At 35.8% G+C, this 17,993-nt stretch overlaps 1 long non-coding RNA gene across 1 annotated transcript in view; it reads right to left on the bottom strand.

The window, feature by feature from the left end:
• The window catches only part of LOC122330434, a 43,513-nt gene extending 28,249 nt beyond the window's left edge, over positions 1-15,264 (bottom strand). The window contains exons 1-2 of the long non-coding RNA XR_006248013.1: positions 15,188-15,264; positions 14,248-14,359 (exon numbers count right to left, since the gene is read on the bottom strand). This is a non-coding gene — a long non-coding RNA (uncharacterized LOC122330434). The remainder of the gene's footprint in view (positions 1-14,247; positions 14,360-15,187) is intronic.
• Between the last annotated feature and the right edge of the window lie 2,729 nt (positions 15,265-17,993).

Consider the following 17,993-nt stretch of genomic DNA (forward strand, 5'->3'; position numbering starts at 1 on the left):
AATACACGGTCAGCGTAAGCAGGGCCGATGAAGCATGAATGCAGCGTGGAACAATGTGACCTCCTGCGGGACAGTCTCTGAATGAGAGTCCTGGAGTATCCTACAATAACAAATTACGTCTAAAGACTCTCCTTCTCTCGTTTAAGCATGACGTATTCGCCATTGTTACTGAACTGAAGGTCAAAGATATGTCAGTGCCATTCAGTTTCTGAGAGATAATCAACAGGACGGATGCAGAATGCTCCAAATCTTGTTACATATACCATTTTATAGACCTGGAGGGAAGGCAGGTGGGTTTGTGAGGCCTTGGGCAAGATTATAAAAGCGTTTTAAAAAAATGTTATTTAAATAAAATAATTCCGTGCAGAACTAGACGTATAAATATTCATTAAATCGACAAGGTTAGGAATCAATTCTTTCAGACATTGCATGACTTTCTGCACAGGTAAGATTGTAGATCGTAATCAGAAATATTTCATTTATTGTACAGCAATAGTTCATTCAAATCACGTCAGTATGAATTTTGAGTTTTAGTGCATGTGAATGCCAACAAAGTTATACGTGAGAAATATAATTTTTATACTATTTTATATAATTTTTATAACTATTGTATAATATTATATATTATAGCCTCTGAATTGAAAGCATAATCAAAACTTCTACACGTCTTGAGCCATTTTTAGAAAAACCATGGTGAAATATATGAAATATAACACATCAGGCTTTTGAGGAACATTTATTTGATCTCAGTCATCATTGTATTGTATCGAATTAAATGTCTTCACAATAAAAACTACTGAGTTTTGATCATAAAGCTGAACATTAAAATATTATCAAATAAGGACATATTATTGGACAATACAGTTACAGCTTATAGTTTTATGATATTATATAAGTATATAAGTATTATATAATACCGTTAAAATCTAATTTACATTAAAAGCCATCAAAATTGAATCTTATTTTCTGCCTACTTAAACAGCTGCACGAATTGCATATAAATCTGTTTTTTCTTTTTTAGTATGAACTCCATATTCTATATACTATATAAAGGTTTACACAGTTTTATTAAGATTTTCTGACTTTATATGCTAGCTTTAAAAAGTATTATGCAATTATGAATGTTGACAGCATAATTAGTTTGTTGAAATAAAATACATTTTCTGTTCCACAAATGAGAGAATAGTGATGCAACATTTTTATTAGAGGGAAAGGCTTGCACTACCAAACAACATTTCCCTGATAAAACACACAGATGAACATCAATTATACTCCAAATACGCACCTTTTTGTCCCGTATTATGTTGCATTAGAGCTAAAAAAAAAGCTATTTATAAGTAAAACCTTACAAACATCTTAATACCTTGCGCATATTGCCTACAGGTCACAACGGCTTTGATGATCCTAGCTGAGGATGTTTCTACAGAAACAAGCCAGAGACCTTTCATTACAGTATCCATGTCAGAGGTAAAGCTCTCAGCGGTAATGCACTGCGCTACAAAACAGCATCCTCCCGTGTCAGCCGCGCAACAGCCAAACACCGAAGCGCAAGGGCCGCCTGCAAAATAGGATTATAGAGATGCACACCGGCAAGGCGGCGTTCCTCTGACCGCAAGCCATTCTGAGCTGAATCTACCAAAACTGATTGATTCACGTCTGTGATTCACCAGACACCTGAATGTCACCTTTCCACACGGCTGCCATTCACTGCACAGAGTGATTGAAAGAGAGAGCAGAGGTGAGAGGGAACGGGATGCTTATGGCACAGTGAGATATGAACTTAATGCAGGAACACAGAGAGGGAGACGGGCGCGAGGGCGAAGGTGCACCGAATGCCACAGCTGACGGCGGCGAGATACGGGAACATTCATTTTGCCGCAGAGGTCTCTAAGTCTTCATTTCCAGAAGTCTCCAAGTCCTGGTGGAAACATCTGATAAGGGCCTGATGTCAGTGTCTTCATTTCGTTTTTCTATCATACTCGCATTCTTCACCTCGTTCATCTTTCCAGCTCAGGATATTTAGTACAAGCCGAAGCGATGTCATTGTCACGACCCGAAAGGAACTTCCAATATTTGTCATTTAATATGTGTCGACTGAGCTACAGTAGCCTAGGGGCGCGCTACAGGGCGCAAAATTCATGATTCGATTTCGATTACCAAGCATGCGATTCGATTTGTATTAGTTTTTTCCTCTGATGGAGTAAAAAAAAAAAATCTCCCTCTTAGGTGATGCTGAAAATGTTCCACTTTATTTTTCCCATGCAGGAGTAACTCTTTAGGCTCATTAGCATAAACACTGTAACTAAGAATAACAAAATCCATTAAATGCTATTTGCCCTAGAAACCACCAGTGTGTTTATGATTACGTGAATAGAAACGTAAAGAATGCATGATAACATCTTAGGTAGCACAGCACAAGTATATTCAAAAGGTATCACATGACCAACTCATATGCATATTATGACTCATTTGTACAGCCTCACTCGTAAGACTTTGTATGATTTTTCTAGACCCAGGTTTAGGGGCGGGGGATAGGTATAGGTCATTCGTACAAATTGTGTAATTTACGATTTAGCAAAGGTCTTATGAATTCGTAGAAATGAGGTCATACAAATTAATCACCTTGTAAAATATGGATGAATTGCCGTTATAATGGGTTGATATATTTGCAGCGATAGCCAAAAATACAATATATTGGTCAAAATGATCGATTTTTCCTTTATGCCAAAATTCATTAGGATATTAAGTAAAGATCATGATCCATTAAGATATCCTTCCGTAAATATATCAAAAATTAATTTCGGGTTAGTAATACGCATTGCTAAGAACTTCATTTGGACAGCTTTAAAGGCGATTTTCTCAATATTTAGATGTTTTTTTTTGCTGCTTCATATTCCTGATTTTCAAATAGTTGTATCTCGGCCAAATATTGTTCTATCCAAAAAAAAAAAAAAAACCAAAGGAAAGCTCAATTTCTAAAATATTTACCCTTATGACTGGTTTAGTGGTCCAGGGTCCATCCTAAATTTGATACTGCGATACTTGTTAATAACAAGTATTAATAATAATTACGTGTGTCTCCTCAGGCCATGACATGACTCTAAGCACATTTCCACGTGCGCAAACTCTACAATCAAATCTGAGCGTATGCATGCTTTAAAATAAGGCCCCTGGATAAATATAAATATTTAACGAAGATGTAATACAGTGCATAGACCCTTTATTTAGAAAAACATCTGTCTCGCTATACATGTTGCATTTATTTAATTTCTTACTGAAATAGGGATTATGCACAACCAATTTTTCTATATGGGAAACTAGTTGTATTGCTTCTAGTTCGGATACTTTTTATGTGCTTTGAGACACCATAACAGACGATAAAAATAACTAGCTAGGTTAGCTAATTACCATAAAGGTCCATAAATATCAGTTTGTAAATGCTGATGTGAAGAAGCCTGTTTTCTTGTTTGGTTATGTTGTGTATGACACACACCCCATTGATATCATTCAAAAGAGGAAGTAACAAAGCACAGATTACCGTTGCAGGAGGTATAGGCAATAAATAATGTTTTGTTAAAACATCAACTGAAAACGGACTGAGAGCCAATTACAATTGAGAAATCATTGCTCAACCCAGCCCTAGTTTACAACACAACAAAACAAAACCACAAAAAAAAACACATTTTCAATGTTCGTGTGCTTTGCTCCTTTTTCGAAAAGCCAACGGTATTAAAAAATGATTCCAACTTGAGACCTAAAACAACCGTAGCCCCTGCTCGAACATTCTCAGCACAGATTATTAATCATTGGCTCTGATCGTCATGCGATGGTTGTCTTCCCCTGACATTTCCTTGTGTGGCCTTGCTTGTGTCCATCCTGCTGAGTCGCTCATCTATGCTTGCTAATCCAACATGCGTGACAGCTGACCGCTGATGCTAACAATAGCGAGACAGAACGGACAGCCCGTTCTAAAGACTGTCAAATGATAAATTACCCTCTTCAGTCACTCTAACTGAGAGCCAGTTAGGTCACACAAACAGCTTGACGTGACATTTTTCCAGTACTGTATATGCAAACTGCTGCCAATCAATTAACAGCTTGCCTTTCTTCACCCCTCAACCGCATATTGGGATTGTGGGAAATTGACTGCAGAAAGAAGTCAACACAAAAGCCTCCTGGAGTCCAGGGTTACAGGGAAGGACTGAACAAATAAATGTGGCTGTGAAAAATGAACCTGAAAAACAGCTTTAGGTCAGAATGTCAGTCGTCCTTCCTGTGCATTGATCAAAACATGTAAATCAACGCTAAAAGACTGCAAATAGTTATGTCTCTGTCTTGAAATATATTCCAAATATAATTGTTAGGACTCAGGTATGATCAAAGATACAGTAATATTAAGAAAATCTATCATAATATATTTTCAAATGTAAATTATTCACATAATTACTCCAGTCTTCAAATCTGAATTTTAATTACATAATTATATCCAGTCTTCAATATCACATGATATCATATAATTATATATATATATATATATATATATATATATATATATATATATATATATATATATATATATATATATATATATATATATATATATATATATATATATATATATATATATATATATATATATATATATATATATATAAACCGGCTGTTTTCGGTTTATTGGACTAGTGGAAAGAAAACATTCAAAAGACACTCTAAAGTGTTTGTTTGATAGCACTTTATCTATTTGTATCATTAGATTTCAATTACAATACAATACATTAAAGGTCGTTTTACACCTACACTGAGGAGCCGTATCTCTCAGCGTCAGTAGTAATTACACACAACAAACTACTTTCTTATTCCCGTCTATATCTTAAAGGTTTTTACAGAGGGATTTGTTTATGTATGATTTTCTTGATAATAAACAACATTTTATTTTTTGTAACCTATTTTTTTCACCTGCAGTGTCTCGCCTATACATTTAATTTCACAAGTCGTTTCTCATGATAATGTTTAAAAACAAGTAAAATCCAATGTCATTTAAGTACAATTTAAAGATTTTAGGTATGTTTTGGTATTTTGTAGTAGAGAAAAAGACACTCTGATTAAGAACATTTTGCAGAGAACCTTCAGAAATCCTTAGAGATTTCATTTTAAGTCTTATTAATCTCCTCTCTGTTAGAGAAATCATTCAAGTCTGTTCATTATTTTCTAATATTATATATCAATATAAACCCCACCAGTGGTCAGTGTGTACTGGTGCTGGTCTTTGGCCTTGCAGCAGCTGTGTTCTAATTAAGCTGCTTCACTTGAGTGGTTTATATTTATATTTTATTGAGACCTTTCGCCTCTCATGATATACACAGGGTGCAAATCAACCCCTGGGCATACAATATATAAACATTTTTTAATTGCCTCGTTTATATCTAAAAGGCGACATTTAGAATAGCTTGCGAAAGGTAGTGTATTGGGAAATGTAAATGTAAACCATAAGCATGTTCAGATATTTTTATCGCTCCGAACTCAGATGTAAAGACAGTAAAGAATAAATTTCCAATCACTGGCAGCAGAAGACAGGAGACTGGTGTTCAAACCCCCAAAAATGCTTTAAAACCAGTGACACATTTCTGTTACACGCTAAATTATAATGCACTTTGAGGTAAAGCAGTGAAAAGGTATTGATTAAAGATATCTTTAGAAAACATAAAAGATGACACTGCCTTGCTCATTTGCACAGTAACAGACTCTAGCTTTTAAACTGTCATGTCTGGCATGCCTTGATATCAGAAAGAAACACAAAAAATGCTTTGTAAATGTCTACGTGCAACGATTCCCACAGCTACCACAACAAAGCACTTTCATGTTGTCTTCAGACAAAACAGTTAGCAAGGTTTAAAGCGAATGCTGTTTAACCCCTCAGAAGACAGATTAGCCCCGAGACAGTCCATTCATCATTCGTCTTATTCGTCACGCAATCCCGTAAGGACCAAACCACAGGCACCTCCTGGAACAGCAATAGTCCTTGGGAGTGTTTTTACAAGTTTGGATTCCCAGCCGTGCATTTTATTGCTATTGCAACGAAAGATTTGATGCGTATCCGCTCCCCTCCATAAAAGCTTGTAGCGCGAATAACTGCCTTGGATTTGATTGAAAGAATAACATTTATATTGAAAGCATATCACTTCCCACTAAGATTAATCAAGAGTGCCATCATAAATATAAGGAAAGTAGCACATAGATGCAGCGGTGGGAAAGCTAGTCAGTAACTACTGTACACCAAAGAAAAATTTGTATGGCATGCAACTATGGTTTCAAATGATTGTATATACCTGTAACCGTTTTACAAAAGACTTGCTAACTCAGGACGCGCTCCAAACAATCCAGTGTGTGAGCTATTTGAAGGATTCAGAGTCAATTGCAAATCTTTTACGATGTTAAAAAGAACAACTTAATGTAGTTAACTGAACAAACAAATTGTTTTGCAATTCAACTCACTGATAACAACCAACTCATAGTGAAGCATTTATGAACCGATTCTAAACACAACTCCAAACCGATTCAGAACTTCTTGCTAATATTTTTGAGCAATTCAGTGAAAAGAGCTGACTCATAAATGTGATTTTGTGATTTCGGTAGATCAGATGCTAAATTGGTTTACGATTCAAAGCATGAGTCTGAAATTCAGGTTCGATTTTCTGCGTTTTCGCATCAGTACCAGGCGTTTTGATAGGAATACACGAAATAATGAAAAACCGTGAATTAAATGCAAGAACCTTTCCCCTTCAAATTGTGCAAACTGAAATTGAAAATATGGTGCAAAAAAATACATTATGCACAAATTAGGTGTTTTTCTGGGGCAACCGAAAAAGGAATCATTTGCAAAACTACAATGGAAGTTTCTAAGAAACACCTCATACATAGATGCTCTAAGGGGCTTTTCTTGCTTTTAATGCTTGGATAATTTACACTGCACACATCTGTGGCACCTTGCGGCTCTAACATGGTCACTTGAGCTGATCACGGCCATTCCAGTCCATGCTTGTGTCGTGGCACGTTTCTGAAGCGGCTCTCTATGCTGCTTCGCTAAAGAAACATGCCTATGTTTCTTTCAAATAAAAAAAAAAACGATTAGCATGGTGGCTGAATTAGGCGTAATCTTTACCAACAGCCATCGGCATGAAGAAAAAAAATCACGTATTAGTCGCATAATATCGGTTAATAGAAAATATTGCAAACGTTTGGTGCAAATATGGAAACTCAGCTAATGAATAAGATTAAAATCAAAATAGCCATTCATTCACAATTAATGTATCACTCAGATTCTAAACAGACAATAGAAAATATCAAACACACTCGATTGCTGAAATGCTAACAGGTAAAATGTAACATCTGCTGAAATAGATGAACTGCTAAAATACTACATGATTTTAAAAACTTGTAATGCTACTTCCTCACTACTGAGAACTGAGAGGTATTTAACATTAAACCGATGCTAAAAACACTTGCATCTTAAACTCAGTAGAGCTACCGAGCGATGTTCTTCCATTCATCCGTGCAGTCTTTTCCCAAAGGATGAATCAAAGGACGTTGAGCTCTTGAATCAAAGTTGGAGCTTAATCAGCTGGTTGCTTCGCTGGCTCATTATCAGTGAACACCTGCCTTTCATGCCATTTATCAACTGCCTGTCAATATATAGATTAGAGTATCCATTTCACTGTCAAAACTGACTATTCATCACAGCTGTACACTGTCCGGCTGTAAAGTTCTCTTCGACCTCTGTGCATAAACACACAATCTTCTGACTGCAAAAAAAAAAGTGAATATAAACAGACAATGACGCTAAACAGAATGAGAGCCGTGATAAATCAGATATTGTGAAATATCAATTTTGCACATGGCTGCACATGAGCGCGTTTCCATATTTTCCCAATGCTCCTTGTCTTATTCCCAAGCCATTAGTTTAATTCATGACATTGTAGAGGGAGGAGGTTTACTATTGGGTTCATAAACAGACAGTGAATCCAATTTTACAAACTCAAACATGTCATGCGATATTTCAAGGAGTTTCAGCGTTAGACGATATTGTTGTCTGTTGACTTCAATAGTGAACACGAGAGATTAGTTCTATATAGTATCTACGGTCCTATATAGTATCTACGCTCTCATTACAACAGGCAGAATGAAGTACCTTGTTCTTAATTAAAGTCTTGAAATCCCAAATTGTCTTGCTATTCTTCTTTTGTTCCAGAGTTCTATTGATTCATTCCTTCCTTCAGCACCAGGACGCTCAGAAATGCATATTAAGCAAGCTTTCCTGAAACAATTGATACAAGAAAATGTTAAACCGAAGACAAATGTGGTCGGAGTCGGTTCATCTATCACTTTCCCACTCAGATCTCATTGTTTTAACCTGGTGGAATCCCACTTCGCCCTTCAGTGAGCCCCACAAATCATCCTGGGACATGGAAATGGGGGACAGAACAAAATGGGCATCAAAGTTCGTAGACTCAAAGTTCGAAAGAACAAAGAGAAGAGAAACAAGAGCAGTGAAAATCTTCTGGCACAGACATCATATCCCACTAGTGCTGATCACAGAAAGGGCTTTTCACACGCTCTTAACCTTTGAAAAATGTTTTATAAACCACCTTTATAACCACAGACTAATCAATGTTTCACACATTTAACATTTTGAAATTGTGGAAATAGAATTGTAGAATTGTTGTCTAGCAACATAGAGTATAAATATTGCTTGAATAGGAGTCTAGGGTAGATACCTGCATCATTATCATGGAGCAAAGATCAATGTTAATTGGACAACAGCCTGTAAAAATGTCATTTTGAGTTCTGGTCGGATGATTTTCATTGAACGTTAGGCTTTTAACCTATTTTTGTTCCTGATGATTGGGTGAGTGTGCTCCTAAATTGATGACAGCAAATGTATTAGAGTTTTGTCAATTACACCTAGCCGACCCTCACCCCCACCATCAGAAAAAAAAAGTAATTTACTAACCTTGAAGTCACTCCAAACCTGTATGGCTTTCTTTGATTTCATGCTGATAGAATCTCCTCTTTTGGATGAACTATGCCTTTAAGTAATTTCACTGTTTAGTGAAGCTCTTTGGAAAACACTGCAGACACTAAAATAAAAAATAGATCTGAGCCCTCATTTTGACATTGATAAGTGACATCTGTGCTTTCCCACTCTAGAGAAGTCCCAGTCGCCACTGAAGACAACCAATCATAAACTGCCTCAGTGCTCACCTGATTAAATATTCATGGACTTTGTACAGTCTGAAAACTTTTAGTTTCAGCGCCTGAGTGCTGGAGTTAAAACTGACAAAGTGTTAACGAGATTGATAAACTGTTATTTTTCCGTATAATTTAGAAAACTTATTGGATGTGCTATTTCTTTCGAGATTTTAAAATGTCAGCAGTAATATTTGTACAAAAGATATTTTCAAGAACATTGGGGTCACATTCACTTTCATTGTGATTTAAAAAAACATATTTTGTTTAAAAAAAGCAAGACATGTTTGACATCACATAAGGGTGAGTAGGTTCTATCTTTTTGATAGAATATAAAAACAAACTAAATCTACCTACCTAAAGATAAATTAATGCATAAAAGGTAGTTGAAAATGGCACAGTTGCCTCCACAAATGCCTTTTCATATCAGTTTTGCATTTGTTAATACTACTGGGTGGGTTTAGAGGTCCAACACGATACAGCATTAACTTTTAGCGACAGTCCCTGAATATTTGAATTCTGAATCACCGCAATACACACATCGATATGTACCTATATCAACATAAAAATGTGCCAGAGTTCACGTGTTTTAGTCCCACTCAGTAGACGTTTCTCTTTGACACAGCGGGGGAAATGTGCAGTAAGGTACGTAAAAATAGTGTTGTACAAAAACTACTGCATGGTCATCGCTATGTGTCAAATCGAATTTAATTTACCTCCTAAATATGCAATTCACAACATTAATCCAGAGTTTACCAATGTACAAATCTTGATACCCAACTGAAACACAAGATTGTGTTTATCCAATTTAAAGTGTGAAAGGCCCAACAGTGAGTTGCAGATAGGATGCATTTGCATCTTGAGGCTAAATAAGTATTTTTTTCACTTCCTCCCATTGTCTGCCCAGTTCCTCTGCTTTTAGAGCCTGTCAAATCATATCAGCCTTCTCAGCCTCACCAGTCCACGCATCTGTTTACTGGTATATAATAAGCACATAATCAAACGCCGCAGTTAAGCAAGCGCTGAGTGCTGTCAGAGCACATTGAGGGTGCATTTATTCGACGCTCTCAGTGTTGGCAGTTGCTTTGAGAAGGGCAACAGTAGAAGCAAGTGCTAATAAGCATTTGACATCAAGGTTACAGATATGCACCCTGTCGAGCAACAGCGGGCCTGTCTCACACTCTCTGGGGACTTGGTGTGACACTATTTTGTACTTTACAACATGCACAAACAAATTCAACATTAATAAATACAGAAATGAAAGATGGGACGCTATAACAAAAGACTTTAATGTGCTGAACAAGGCAATTATGAAAAGCATGAGATGCATGTGGATTCTGTAACATCCTTTTTGATTAGTCATTTCAAGGTTGAAGACATCCCTCTGTTGTTTTGAAACACTTATGCAAATGCTAAATTGTAAGCAGACACATTTTTATCACATATTTACTAGACATTCGGGGTGTCAAAAGAGGTTGCATTTAAGTAGGAAATGCGTGAACAAATCACAGGAAAGTGATCCCCGGAGAGTTAAACCTGAGAATAATGCTGCATTTATTTAAACAAAAGCTACACATATCTTATTCAGCCACTGGCATCTCTAGCACTGTTTTCCTCTGATTCACATCTTATCTCAATGACAGGCAGCGGTTTGTTCCTTTTCAGAGACATATATCCTCTTCTGCTGCTGTTAGGCAGGGCATCCCCCAGGGATCTATCCGGGGTCCTCTACTCATTTTAATCTACATACCTCCCTTTGGACAAATAATACAACATTATTGGTCAATTTCTTTTGCTGTGTCAAAGACGCACAACACTATATTGTTTCCCATCAGCGCAGCCTTCAACCCCCTTATTCATCTGTAATTTAAAGCTAATTCTAACTGGATGTTCACAACCGAAATCGTATAAATCAGTCACAAAGCTCTTATCCTTAGGCATGCTGATCTTTATATAGATACTGGTGTGCAAAACTAGCCTATTAAAACAGTACTTTGCATTATTTCTTTTTTTGAAGTATCAGAGAAAATAAAATTAAACAAAACAAGATATCCAACAATGTATTCATGCCATAAACAGTGTCTTTGTTATCTTTATTCAAGAGCTATTTTCCTTATTTAGATTATGCACAATGCACTGCATTTATTAATACATTCTAATTTAATTTTAATGATGATTATTTTTTGGATTAAATAAATGTGGTCCTGCTAAATAAGAAAGAAGCTACTATCAAAAATATTACACAATCTTACCAACCCCAAACGTAATCAGATTTACTTGTATTAATATAATTTCATTTACTCGGTTTTTGTTGCAGGGTTCATGCATATGGATGCATAAAGATAAAACGTGCCATTCTTGTACAGGGAATACGCCATCATTATGGAATATTCACAAGCTCCTTTCAAAACTGAGTCTGAGAATGAAGTAAAAAGAGCAAATTCTGAAAGGCTTGTGGGGTTTTTTTTGCTGACCACAGCAGAACTTTGACTTTTACAAATGCAGTTTCATGGCACTCTTTTCGCTTCATGCCAGCTTAATATTAACACCCTCAGGGCTGGCCAAACAGCAATTATCGAGCTTGTGTTACTGTGCGTATGCATATATGCATGTATACACGAGTGTCTGTGCGCCCAGAAAAGGACAAAGTCTTTGAGAACATCCCACTGTTCAGCTGTTCAGACAATATATAGTAACATCACCAACAAAAGCGGTAATCCACTGTCACACAGAAAGGAGCACGAAGTCCATAGTCCTTTTGATTGGACAAGCAAGCCCCATTCAAAGAGTTGGAAATGAGAATGAGAGGCTTTGCTGCTTTACTGAAAATGGCCCAGTGCATCCCAGAAAAAAAATGCTTGGGAAGATTTCTATTTTGGCATACAATGAGCAAGGCTGCGGGATAAATTATCGCCGTACTATCCATTTGCACACAAAAGGTGGCAACTCTAGAGAATTACGATGGCTTAGAAACTCTGGAATCATAAAGGGTTTTGTGTCTGAAGGACTACTAAAATTCAAAAGCAGCCCATGAAACACTTCTGGGTTCACAGAAAAGGTCACACATATTATGTCTTGTGGCTGTATTAATGAAAATGAGTACTTTAACACTTTCAGATCGGCCCCCTCACTTCCATTGTGAGCGCCTCACTGTAACCCATTTTTTTAAAGAAAAGAAAGAACAAGTTTGATCTCATCTTGTATTAAACCTGGAATATCCATTTAACCAATAACTATTAGAGTAATAAAAACTTTAAGGGTTTAGCCCTATAACCAATTAACAAATATCTTCATATTCACTTCCTTTTTTCCTTCTAGAAATGTTTAGGCAAATATTTTGCGCTATTGATCATCTTGTAGCAGCAGACATATCCAGTGCGGAGAGAGAAATATATGTCACTTCTTTTTAAACTGTTGGCTTCTATATCGAGGTTGTTCGGGTCGGCTATTCTGGCTTTCTGCAAATGTATAAATTATTAGGTTGCAGGAGGCGCATTTATTATATGTGTTTTGTTGCCTGGAGGCTAATAGCTGCTTTTCAGGTGTAGTAGGGCACTGATGAATGCTAGCTAATCGCTAATGTTGGCTGAGGGTTTAGACACCATTTATCACCTCTTTAAGGGATCTGCACGTGGGAATATTAACAGCCGCATTGCCGTGACTTAAGTCTCTAAAAAAGTCTTTAAGTGCATTAAAGCAGTGCTTTAGTTTGACATTAGATAATGAAATGAGAGAGAGTCCAATTAGTTCTAACAGCTTAAGAGTGGTTGAATGTAATGCGATGCCAAAATGCCAGACTTTAAATGCTCCAAAGCACACTAATGCACTCTCTTAGGGTCAAATTTACCCACCAGGAAAGGTTAGAGAGGGTGTCATTTTACCTCTCTAGATTGGCTGACACTTTAAATTACAGACTTTTGCAGATAAATCAAATCACAATAGCACTTTAGAGCAAAGCTGTTAGCTGTTTGCAGTGGCAAAGAGTGATTGTCAAAATCAAAGTATTAATTCAAATCAGTTTACTCAATAAATTATACCCAGGTGTGTCATATTTTTTCTGGCTCACTTCATGCCCTAGATGAGAAAACAATACGACTTTAATGACTTTAACCTAATATAACTTCAAATAAAACCCTTGCTTAGATTATGTATATACAACTTTACATCTGTAATTATTCAAATGTTTATGAAATAGTATTTTCTAGTAAAACATACTCCAATAACCTTTATTTACAGCTTATACACTTACACACACACACACACATAATATTATTAAACATTTGTTCAACTAAACAGTACTATTCATAAGTTAATATATCTATGTGTGTGTGAGTATGTGTGTGTGTGAGTTTTGAAGAAAAATATCTGCTTTTGCAAATAAACTTTTCACACACACACACACACACACACACACACACACACACACACACACATATATATATATTGGAGATTTTGAAAGAAGTTTCTTATGCTCAAGAAATTTTTGATTATTAATGTTGAAAATGGTCTTGCTTAATATTTTTGTAGAAACAGAGATACTTTGATGAATAGAACATTCAAAGCAATAATTTGAAAAAGAAATCTTTTGCAACATTACAAATGTTTTTACTGTTACTGGTCATTTTAATACATCCTTGTTGATAATTTTAACAAAAAAAACCTCACTGACCCCAAACTTTTGAACAGTAGCGTATAAAAAGGGCTAAAAATAAATAAATAAATAAATCTGAGGGGGCACTGTTAGTCTGAACGAGCACGACGCTTCACATTAGACCTGTTATAAAGTATGACCCAGAAGCCTTTTTAATGTCATGCTACTATCTTGCCTCTCAGAGGGGCAGCTGGCCCCCAGCCCCTCTCAGAGCTGAAATCAGCACTCCGCCGCACACGGGCACTGACCCACCAGCCGGGATTTTAAACGAATCTGAGGATAGGACATAGGAGCAGCACCTGCCCAGATGGCAGGGTGCACAGGTCCCGAGCAGAGATACAGCATGGGCTTACCTGAGCGCTCGACCTGGATGGACGCCACAGACAGACCCCTGGGACAGAGAGAGGAAGGGAACGCTGAGATCCAGTCTGTTGGCCGTGACTTCCATACCTCCAGAGTTCATGCCTGGTGGGAAAGGGTTAGGGATGACATTTGCCTCACCAACCTTTGGATTATTCAAGGCTAGTCCACTACGGTGCGCATTTGAAAAATTATTTCAGTTATCCCTAAGAGTGTACTCGATTAATAACTCGGATTCCTCTTTTAAAACTGAAATGTAATTGCTACGTGTAATAAAAAAATATCGCTCATTACCAAAACATTTCCATGCACCCCCTTATTTAAGTACAAAAAGCAAAATTGAAAAAATAAAGCAGTAAATAGAACCGAATGGGAAAAAATAAAACCACAAGACTTTTTTTACAATAACAATACGATTAATACTAACCATTATCATGTTTGATATTCTTGTTTATTGTTATTATCATGGTATAATGGTAATGGATTATTACTGACAACAATGTTATTGTTTGCTATTGAAAGTAATAATTCTAATAATAAGTAATGATTAACTTTAGATGAGAAAAATGACAAATGCAAAAATGCAAAAGTTAAGATAACCTTACATAAAACACTTCATGTGACTTTATATAAAATCTTTATGAAATAGTTTACGAAATTAAATGTAATTTTAATGCTAATAATTAACCTTACTATAAAACTTTAATATTTAAATGTATATATTCTTTTTTTTATATATACTCTAACTCTAAAATATTCTACTACAATACTAAAAACAACAACAACAATAATAATAAATTATACTGATATAATTGTTTTACTAGTATTAATAAATAGGTAATAATTATAATATCATTATTGCAATACTTTGGCCACAGTGCATATGATATGTTACATTGACATGATTTTAGTGTGGGAAAAAAAATCACTTACTGATCTTTTTTGTGTGACGTTATGTCCAATTGCACTTTCTTGCCATGGCAATGAAACGCTGGAACCCTAAAAGCACTGGAAAAAAGACAGAAAAAAAACACAAAAGTTTTAACAGAACTAATTATGTGCTTTGACAACACAATAAGCTTCAAATTTATGCTTTCAAATCATCCCAAAAATTGGCCACATTCACTTCCACTGTAAGTGGACCGTAACTGCTATTGTTTTTCAAGAAATCAGCTCGTATTGTCCCCGGTAAGTTGGCAACATGAGTGAAACCGTGCAAAAGAAAAACACGATTTTATATTAAGAATATATTCATATTTGCTATCTCCGAAATCGCTTTTATCGCCGTGACCTCGCCAGGTGGATTTAAACCATTAAATAACATTTCACGAATTAGAGACATGCTAGATATTTTTAGATGACACCATTTTAAAAGTGATATAAAGCTGTAAAAACATTCAGAAAGCGTCCTTCGCTGAATTTTTCATAATAACTCTTTTTCCTCGCGAAAAGATATGCAAAGCGCACCCTGAAATACAAATTATAAAACGCGAATGGTGTCCCGTGCGGCGTGAAATATGGATGTCTCTGCGCTTACGAGGAACTCGGGCTCTTTAAAAGCACTCAATGTAGGTCCCTCACAGCAGCGACTGCTCTCTCTGTCCTTCACATTTCACTGGTCAGTGCCCAGTAATCAACACACATTACCCACACAGAGCCCGAGCTTAATTACCAATCACACGCAGACCCATAAACACTCCAGCTCTTCCATATTCCGCCTGCCACTTACCTTCCTCCCCATTATTTAAATTCAAGATTATGAATGACTGACACACGCGTATGTAAATGTGTTTTGTTTTTGAGATTATGTGCAGTGGTTGATATGCTGATGAGGAACGGTGACTGCCTCTCGAGAGTGAGTGACATTCCCCTGCACAGTATGAGACCATCTCCTGGATTCTTCTCATCAGGCGTCCTGCGGAGAATAGTTTACTTCTTAACAACAAAAGGAAAATTGTTTACGGCATTCGCCCGACGGTGGAGGTTTGACTTTGCCGAGCCGTGCCTGATTGGTGCCGGGATTTGGACTAATATATCATAATACCCCCAGTAGTTTATCCCCAGAAATTCAAATAATAATAATGATGATAATAACAACAACAACATTAGCAATAGTATTACAATCAACATCAAGAACAATATCATGATTATTATTATTATTATATTAGATTATTATTATTATTATTATTATTATTATTATTATTATTATTATTATTATTATTATTATTACAGCATTAGCGATAATATTATCATCAACTGCAATAACTATTACAAGATATTCATTACAGTAAATATTAGAGTTGGAATTTTTATGGTTATTATGAGGCTTAAAAATATTATTTGTTATATACAGTAATAATAATAATAAAGTATATATTTAATCGTTTAAAATCTTGCCATGTTTTATAGTACGATTTATTGTTATTATTCATATTATTGTTATTCTTGACAACAGTAAAAGCAATAGTAATATTATCACCAACAATAATAAAACAGTAGATATTACAGCCAGAAGGTTTCATATTTACAGTTAATTACGATGATGCTTATAATTATTATTGTTATAAGTAATAATAATAATAAAACAAATAATAAAGGTACCAAGTTTTATGGTAAAGTTATTATTAGTAGTAGTGGTATCAATAATTAAAGTGTCAATAATAATAATAATAATCAACAACAACAATAGTATTATGATATAATGGTTCGTTATTATGATCTTGATTATTGTTGTTAATAATAATTATAACAACAGCAAATATTTAGCAAGTTAGTTAGCAAGCTCAGTGCTAAGGTGTATCATTAATAATAATAACAATAATTATACTTAATTATTATCAATAAATAATCATTTATTGCAAAACAACAAAGTATACATTAAAGTTGGTGATGATTATCCTTATTACTGTATCTATTTTAAACCAATAAAAATACATTTGTGAATAAACTGTATGAAATAAAAAGAATACATTTGTTGTTAATACTGAATATTCCTCAGTAATACACCTTTTTGATCAACAGAAGAAAGAAATTAGCAGAAGTTCGGAACAGCATGAAGGCGTGCGAGTTATCTTTCTTTTTTTAGGGTTACTTCAAGATATCGCTGAAACATATCTTCTTTTGGGAAGAAATTGTTATGTAAATCCCCCAAGTGTGCCTCATTTCGTTTTGCACGTCCAGCCATGCATGAAAGCATCCATTCATCCATACTTACATACATCCATCAGACCATCCGTTCATTCAGAGCAACTCTTCTCTAAAAACATTTCCTATTTGAGCAAAAATGATCACAGCAGGGGCAGCGGAGCAGGAAATCAGGTGAGGGCAAACAGGAAGTTGCAGGTGTGACACGGGCCCTGCGGAGCCCATCTAAGCAGGAAGTGATATTGAGTAAGAGCAGATGGATCTGACATGATTACAGCTTGTAGTTGGAGAAGCCATCTGTTCTGGTGACTGTTTATAGCCGTGAACTAAGACTGTGAAGCAATATCCAACAGGCACAGAAGAGGGAGGAAGAACACTGTTGCAGGAGAAGTTTTCAATAATGGCCCTGGGAGATATCCAAATAACAAATGCAAGATGTTCATGTCAGTTCCTGCAGCCTTGTGTGTTCACTGCTGGGGCTTTTTTTCCCGGAAAAATCCAGAAGTGAAATTACCATACAGACCAATTAATGTTTCTCATTGCATATCCCTGTGAAAGTTTCACGCTCAGGTCGGGTTGTAACGTATTTCAAGCC

This window comes from Puntigrus tetrazona, chromosome 25 (assembly GCF_018831695.1).
Source record: "Puntigrus tetrazona isolate hp1 chromosome 25, ASM1883169v1, whole genome shotgun sequence".
NCBI lineage: Eukaryota > Metazoa > Chordata > Actinopteri > Cypriniformes > Cyprinidae > Puntigrus > Puntigrus tetrazona.